The 9,114-nt window shown below is 43.5% G+C and overlaps 1 protein-coding gene across 1 annotated transcript in view; it reads right to left on the reverse strand.

Annotated features, from left to right (window-relative positions):
• Positions 1-9,114, reverse strand: part of nrxn3a (neurexin 3a) — a 1,856,693-nt gene that overhangs the window by 1,550,733 nt on the left and 296,846 nt on the right. The gene's annotated exons all lie outside the window — the stretch shown is intronic.

A 9,114-nucleotide genomic window follows, 5' to 3' on the forward strand; every position in this document is an offset into this window, starting at 1 on the left:
GGTTTTAATACCCCTGGAGCCCGCAGCTGCTGTAATTCTCTGGAAAGGTGCATGTCCTTTATCTTTTGAAATGCATCATTTGCTCAACAACATGCTGCAGTGCTATTTGTCTATGCTTCACGCTTGCGATTCAGTGGAAATTGGTATTCATCTTTTGTAGGCTTCGCTCTGAACACACCTCTTTAAGGCTACATCAAGCCCACTGCCAATTATCATGCTGTGTAACCTTTTTAAAAAACGTACTGTTCCTGTGCTTGGCTGCACTATATTTAGCATGGGGTTATTTAAATATTAAATTGCCGTCTGAAGTGTTTGAAGGCGATACCAAGGTTTAGAGTAAAGGTGCGATGGCACAGTTGGATTAATACATAATCGGAAAATTCTCACTTCCCTGTTTTTTTGAGAACACAAATTGTTTTTTTCTTTGGGATGTGGGAATCACTGGCTGGGGCAGAATTTGATGCCTAACCCTAAATGCCCAGAATGGATAATCTTGCCATGGACATCTTGGAGGGCAGTTGACAGTCAACTGAATCTGTGAGAACCTGGAGTCACATGTAGGCAAAACCGGTTAAAGACAGCAGATATCCTCTCCTAAATGGTTTCAGTGAACCACGTGGATTTTTTAAAGATGATATTACAATGTTTCCTGGACACCATTAGGTTACAATATAGATTGCACCAATGGAATTCAAATTTCATTATCTCCAATTCTGGGATCTAATTTCATATGCCCAGACAAATAGCCCAGGCTTTTGGGTTATAAATCTAGTGAGCGTACCATTGCAACACTATTTCCTCTCAATATAATACATAAATATTGCACTTTTTAAAATTCACTCATGGGCTTAGGCATCACTGATTGATCCAGTATTTATTGCCCATCCCTGGTTGCCCTTGAGAAGGTGGTCAGAAACTGCCTTCTGCAATTGCTGCAATCCATGTACTGTGGGTAGATTGACAAAGCTGGGAGAGTGGGAGTTCCAGGTTTTAACTCCGTGCCACAATATTTTTAGCAGACTATTATATGTATATATAAAATGACAATGGCGCTTGATTTCTGTCCAATTTACTGCTTCCACATTTCATACATTACAAAGTGGTTTCTGCCAGATGCTCCCACAGCCCAAGATGTGCACGTTAATGCATTGGCCAAGCTAAATTACCAAGTAGTGTCCAGGGATGCGCAGGTTAGATGGATTAGCCGAGGTAAATGTGGGGTTATGGGGTTAGGATGGGATGCTCTTCAGAGGGTCGGTGATAACCCGATGGGCCGAATGGCCTCTTTCTCACTGCAGGGTTTCTATGATTCCATGACTTCATCAGCTGCGAATTGCTGTGAAATATCCCATAGTCTTGAATCATGTTGCTCTCTGGTCACAGCACTGAAGGCGAACAGGCCTGTGGATGAAATGATTCGCACTAATGTTGAAGGAGCTGAGCTGTTATACTGCACACTACCACAATTTGAATGTTCCTAATTTACTCACTCAAATCTCCAATTAAGTTTTTACACACACTCTACTTCTGCCAAGTTTTTCTTTAATTCATTTACAGAATGTGGGCATCGCTGGCGAGGCCAGCATTTATTACCCCAAGGAGCAGTTCGGAGCCAACCACATTGGTGTGGGACTGGAGTTACATGTAGGCTAGATCAAGAAAGAATGAGCAGATTCCCTGCCCTAAAAGACGTTACTGAGCCAAATGGGCCTCCCCCTGACAATGAGCAACAGTTTCACGGTCATCATTAGAATCTTTATCCCAGGTTTTTATTGAATTCAAATTCCACCATCTGCCATGGCAGGATTTGAATCTGGGTCACTCAGATTAATAGAGACAAAAAAAAACCTGCAGATGCTGGAATCCAAGATAGACAAACAGGAGGCTGGAAGAACACAGCAAGCCAGACAGCATCTGGAAGAAAGGAGCAGTCAACGTTTCGGGTATAACCCTTCTTCAGGTCTGGACGTGGGGGTAGGGGGAGCTGCAGATTGGAGGGGAGGTGGGGTGGAGCCAGAATGGTGGTGGTAGGTGGAAACTAGTAGTAGATACAACCTGGTTGGTGGATGGGAGGGATGACTCCAGTTGGTGGCTGGAAGGGAGGGTCAGAAAGTGGAATGGAAAGAAGGAGGTGGGTCTGGAAGGGGAGCCGGGAGGTGGGTGAGTAGGTTATTTGAAATTGGAGAACTCAATGTTGAAACGTCTGGGCTGTGTCCCATCGACCAACCAGGTTGTACCTATTACCAGTGTCCACCTATCACCACCATTCCACCTCCACCCCTCCCCACCATCTTTATCTGCAGCTCCCCCGACGCCCACATCCAGTCCTGAAGAAGGGTAATACCCAAAAGGTTGACTGCTCCTTTCCTCCAGATGCTGCCTGGCCTACTGTGTTCTTCCAGCCTCCTGTTTGTCTACACTCAGATTAATAGTCTAGCAATACTATGAATATACAATCGTGTCCCTACAATAATGTTTCAATAATGACTCTGGACATAGCTTTGACTTTGTAGGATACACAGTGTTTTGCATTTCCATTTATTTCCACCAATATGAATGATGGTTACAATGAGCTTTGATCTATTTTACACTCACACAACATTCAAAATTGTCCCATTGCTTATTGATAGCTATTTATTTTACAGCTGTCAAGGTTTGAATTCTTTGCTTCTCTCAGTCTTTGCTTTTTCCCATCACAGACTAGTAAAGATTTTTACCACTCAATTTGACTTTTCTGGTCTCCTGCTCTTCTTAAAAACTGGTGGTGCTCTTTGGTAATGAACCTTAGCTCTTGGCCCCTTTCCTGAAAAGTGAAAAGCACAGGCAAGTGCTACAAAGCTATTATCACATGCATTTTACAAATTTAAAGAAAAACATTTTACACGTAAATTAAAGAAAAAAATGAAGTTAGAGAATCATTGAATGAACCCTGTCACCATTGACTTCTTTGGCAGAGAGTTCCCACAACTTTCTGAGAGAAAAATATTCCCCTCAAGAAGTCATAACTGGGCAACCCCCAGTTCTAAACCAGTGTCCTACTGCTGTGGATTTACCCGCAAGGAGTTTTTCAGTATCCTTCCGGAACAACTGTAGTCCCTGTGGTGGACAATCCAATGTGCTATTTCTCAAGCAGTTTGATATGACTGAGTGGTTTGTTAAGTCACTTTTAGGGCAACAATTAAGATACAACCACATTGCTGTGGATTTGGAGTCACATGTAGGCCAGAACTCATAAAGATTTCCTTCCCTAAAGGAAATTACATAGAGAATGGCCAAGCAGAAGGCAGTAAACTTCAGTAAAAGTGTATTAAGTAAAGTCACCACAGTCCCAGAGAACCGTAGGGCTGCTCTCACATTAGAGAGAGACGGCTGGTGGTGGTTTAACCTGAGGGTCACCACGACTCAGGCGAGGGAAGACACTGAGAGGGCAATCTACTCTGTTAGCATCACTCCGCATCACAAACCAGCCATTCAACAAACTAAGATGTTTATGGTCATTAACAAATCCCCAGAAGTGATAGTCTTGTTACTCTTGCAATTCAATTCTACTTCAAGGATTACATTTTGGTACAAGGTGATGACAGAATCTTTAACAGGAAGTAAACAACACTTTTCACTATATTTGTTAAGAATACACGTGACAATAAACCAAATCAAACCAAACCTAATGTAGAAAAATTGAGAAACAATCTCTTACAGTACATACACTACAATGTTGCTTGTTCTGTTCAATGACTTTATTTCATTAAAGGTCTTATATTTTACAATTAATCCTCCATGAGGTGTGAGCATTGCTAGCTAGATCACCATCCCTATTTGCTTCTACTTGGAGTGTAGGACCCACAGTGTTGTTAGGGAGGGCGTTCCAGGAATCTGACTCAGCGACGGTGAAGGAACAATGACATTGCTCTGAGTCAGGAGGGTATGTGGCTCAGAGGGAAACATGCAGACCATGGGTCTCCTGCCATGGTACTTCTGGGTGGTGGAGATTACAAGTTTGGAAGGTATCATGCCTGTCATGGCCATGGGATGTCCAAGATCTCTTTCGAGCTAATGAAGGGGATAAATTCATGAATAAGAACGGTTTAGAGGAATATGGGCAAAGTGTGGCAGGTGGGACTAGTTTAGTTTGGGAACATGTTTGGCACGGACTATTTGGACTGAAGGGTCTGTTTCCATGCTGTATGACTCTATGAGTCTGAGTACTTTAAGTGTAGCCATAGTGGCCATGTATGAAAACCTGACATGACAATTTGCACAATGAAAATTCTCGCAAACAGCACTGTAATAATGAGCAGATAGTCAACGTTTTTAAATAAAAAAGAGTTGTTGGGTCAAGTGATAAATATTGGCCAGGCCACTGGAGCGATTTTACTTACTCTTCTTCAAAATAACGCGAGCCCAGAGTTCAGTTGGCGACCTCTGTTTAGCAAAGGACAAAATAAAATACTTTTATCGACCGGTTGTTCAGGCATTAGAGGGTTAAATTACTTGTCAACCCTTAATGAGATTGCACTAAATTGAACTGAATTAGACTCTCTGGAGGTTGCAGTGAAATGTCAGAATAGACGTTATTTGAAGATTTCACTATCTGTACAAGAGAGTCCACAACTCATGGCTGATGGATGGTGTTGCCTCCCCAAGGCTAGAAAGCAACACAGGTCTCATTCTGTAGTAATTTACAGAGCAAGTCCTTCATGTCTGAAGAAGCCAACAGTAAAAGTTGTAAAATCTGTTTACTGCTAGTTTTGTGGGATCGATTGTGCTTCTTCAAATTTCATTTTCATTCTCATCATCCATTTTCACATTGCAAAGCCCTCAGGAAAAGTGACAAAATGCCTAATCACAAACTAATCACTTGTAATTGTATTCTGTTAATCAAAATTTAAATATTGATTAAACAACAGAGCGAGTGGAAAGAGAAAAAAGAGCAGCTGGAATATGAGGTCGGAGAGGCATTAAACTGGATTATCGGAGTCATATCAATAGCCAGTCAAACAACTAATCTTTTAAATTTTACAGCAATAAAAATGTGGGATTTTTGAACACATTTTCTACAGTTCAGGCCTAGTCCTCCTGTTAAAAAGGTAAAACGTCCAGGATAAATGATTCCTTTCACTTTGGCTATTCAGCCAAAAGTGGAAAGCATCACATTCAATTTTCTTTTTGAGAGTAGTTTCATAAGAACAGAAGACGCAGGAGCAGGAGTAGGCCATCTATCCAGTTGATAAATCCCTGGGCCTGATCGAGACCATCCTTGGGTGTTAGGCTGTCACAGAAAGTGGTTGAGGCAGGTACAATAGCAACATTTTTAAAAATTTGGATAGGTACATGGAATGGAAGGGTTTAGAGGGATATGGACCTCATCCAGGCACTCGGAACTAGCTGAGTGAGCACCGTGGTCAGCATGGACCAGTTTGGGCTGAAGGGCCTGTTTCCATGCTGTATTACTCTATGGACTCCGTATGGCCCTTTGGGCCTTCTCCGCCATTCAATAAAAACATGGCTGATCTTTACATGGACTCAGCTCCACTTACCCACCCGCTCACCGTAACCCTTAATTTCCTTAATGTTCAAAAACCACATACCTTTGCCTTAAAAACATTCAATGAGGCAGCCTCAACTGCTTCACTGGGCAGGGAATTCCACAGATTCACAACCCTTTGGATAAAGAAGGTCCTCCTCAACTCACTCCTAAATCTGCTCCCCCTTATTTTGAGGCTATGCCTCCTAATTCTATTTTCACCCACCAGTGGAAACAACCTCCCTGCTTTTATCTTGTCTATTCCCTTCGTAATTTTATATGTTTCTATAAGATTCCCCCTCACTCTTCTAAATTCCATTGCGTATAGTCCCAGTCTACTCAACGTCTCCTCATAAGCCAACCCTCTCAACTCCGGAATCAACCTAGTGAATCTCCTCTGCACCCCCTGCCAGCACATCCTTTCTCAAGTAAGGAGGCCAAAGCTGTACACAGTACTCCAAGTGTGGTCAGATCAGCACCCCATACAGTTGCACCACAGGCAAAATGTAAGACATTTTACAGCCTTCCTCAAGGACTTCCCCTGCAGCCATCTTTCTCAATTTAAATAAGACAGGCAGTCCCTGGGTCGCAAATGGGTTCCATTCTGGAATCCGTTCACAAATTGATTTGTACACAAGATGAAACACAATGCAGAACAATCTAAAAGAGCCATCTGTAAGCACAGGAAATACTCATATGTTGAGTCTTTAAACTTACGCCCTGTATGAGATTGCAATCGTAAGTACAAACATTCGTAAGTTTGATGTTCAAAAATCAGGAACCTCCTATAAGCAGTTTTCTTATACTGCCTGCCAAAGGGGACAGCCTCACATTTACTCACGTTATCCTCCATCTGCCATTTCTTAGCTCACTCCTTTAACCTCTCTATATCTCCTTGCGGACTCTTTCTACCCTCCTCACAACTTGTAACAGCACAGCCCCTTAAAAAATCTAACCCCAAATTTCAGGTTGATGACCTTTCATTAGAACTGGCATTAGAACTTTAGAACTTCACATTCTTTTCCCTGGAAAGCAATGAAGGCTGGGCCATTGAATACATTGGAGGGCGAGTTAGGCAGATTTCTGTCAACTGACAAGAGGCTCTAGGGTTGCTGGGGAAAGCCCCCAAAATGGCTGCCACGTAACTCTGCTTGTGGATCCAGGCACGCAGCTGTCATTTCCTAGAGGTACTTGGTGCCACTAATGGGGTGCTGTGCTTGCCTCCTAACTATTTAGTCCATCAGAATTTTGATGGTGGGATGATACAGGGTCAGAACCGGGAGATCTCCTGGGTGCCTGTTCTCATTCCTGACTTTGATGATTCCCTCTGGTCCTCTTTCCCCACGGGTTCCACCAGTCCTGCTGGGTAGCTCCAGTGTTCTTGACATTTCTTCTCAAAAAGCCAATGGAAGTTTGCAAACCAAGTTTTCTTAAGAGAAGCCTCCTTAGCAATGCAATCTCTGCTCACGTCAGAGTTCACTGAAATTCATGTTCTCCAAAATGTTTGCGTAGGGCTGAATTTTACAGGAGGGTGGGGTAGGGGTGTACATCACTCACATTCCCAGGAGGAGAGTCAGTTGTGAACGGAATGACATTAAACAGGGAGGCTTCACCAGATTGACTCACTCTGGCCGGCCTGGAGATGGTGACAATTGGAATTCCCTCCATAATGGCACTGTGGGTCAACCCCCATTAGGTGGACTGCAGTGGATCAAGAAGGCAGCTCACTACCACCTTCTTAAGGGCAACTAGGAACAGGCAATAAATGCTGGCCAGCCAGCAATACCCACAACCCACTAATGAATTTTTAAAAAATCCACAAATATTCATTCCCTTCACTGCTTCTTGGAGGAAGTCCCTCCCTCAAGACTTGTTTTTATTCACTCAATAGAAATGGATGTGGTTGGCTGGGCTAGCATTTATTTTCCATCCCTAGTTGGTGAGAAGGTGGTGGTGAGCTGCCATCTTGAACCGCAGTCCATGTGCTGTGTGTTGAACCACAATGCCATTAGGGAGGGAATTCAAGGATCTTGACCCTACAAAAATAAAGGAACAGTGATATATTTCCAAGTCAGGATGGTGAGTGGCTTGGAGGGATACTTGCAGGTCTTGGAATTCCCATATATTTATTAACCTTATCCTTCTGGATGGAAGTATCCATGGGTTTGGAAGGTGCTGTCTTAGGATCTTTGGTGAATTTCTGCAGTTCATCTTGTGGATAGTACACACTGCTGCTACTGAGCATCAGTGGTGGAGGGAGTGAATGCTTGTGGATGTGGAGCCAATCAAGCGGGCTGCTTTGTCTTGCTTGGTGTCAAGCTTCTTGAGTGTTGTTGGAGCTGCACTCATCCAGGCTGGTGGGGAGTGTTCCATCACACTCCTGTTTTGTGCCTTGTAGATAGTGAACAGGCTTTGAGAAGTCAGGGGATGAGTTATTCTCTGCGGTATTCCTAGCCCCTGACCTGCACCTGTAGCCATGTGTTCATGTGGCTAGTCCAGTTGAGTTTCTGGTCAATAGTAACCTTCAGATGTTGACAGTAAGGTTTCTTTGATTGTAACCCCACTGAGTGTTAAAGTGCAATGGTTAGATTGTCTCTTATTGGTGATGGTCATAGCCTGGCATTTGTGTGGCCCAAATGTTACATGCCAGTTGTCAGCTGAAGTCTGGACACTGCCCAGATCTTGCTGCATGATTTTAGCAGATCCGACAGTGCCAGAACTCAGTAATGGAAGCCCACAATGATCAGGGGTGGATCCCAGACCCTGATAAATTCCTCGTTATTTGTTCAGGCAGGTGGTGAGAAACCTAAGGCGAGGGAGTTGTTGGGGGGGGTGTGGATTGTGTTGTCCAGGCAATAAGTGGCATGCTTGGAGGGTAGGCAGATAACATCCGGGTGGCAGTGCCCCGAGTGTAAACGGCACTACAACAAAGGTCGTCACCCCCTTCCCTTCCCTTTGTTGGGTTAAAAAATCAATCTGTTAACTGCCTGCACATATTGACCATATTATGACATGGACAGTGTCATGTTCAGGCGAAAAGGGGCCTTGTTAACAAGCTCAAGTACCTGTTAATTATTACTTTATAAATGGTGAGAGGGCAAGCTGATTTCAGCACCTGCCTCCCTAACGTTTCACGGGAACGGGGTCACGTGTGTGCTGGACATCAATGCGCTGGCCACATGACATATTTTACATGTCCCCCTTCCTCTGAAACCTGTAGATCAGGGGATCAGTGGAGAAAGTGAGGGGGCATAAATTGCAGCTCATAAAAATAATGGCATGTATCGCTAATGCACTAGTGAGCAACAAATACAGGCCCGTACTATTCTCAAGCAGGAATGAAAAACACTGGCAGGCTGAATGTGTTGCTAATTGCCAATTACTGCAACAACTGTCTGTTGGCTTTTTCTTCCACATTGACTTACATTGGTCACAGCCACAGGAATTTTGCAAACAAAAATGAGGTGATAAAGGACCGAGATTAGTTCCTTTGGCAGCATTGGTTGAAAAAGGAATATTTTCACTGTAGCGTTCTTTGAACAGTGCCATGGATTTTGAACAGTGAAAATAAATCATAGGAAGGTATGCTT

The sequence above is a fragment of the Rhincodon typus genome, chromosome 8 (genome assembly GCF_021869965.1).
Source record: "Rhincodon typus isolate 14 chromosome 8, sRhiTyp1.1, whole genome shotgun sequence".
Taxonomy (NCBI): Eukaryota; Metazoa; Chordata; class Chondrichthyes; order Orectolobiformes; family Rhincodontidae; genus Rhincodon; species Rhincodon typus.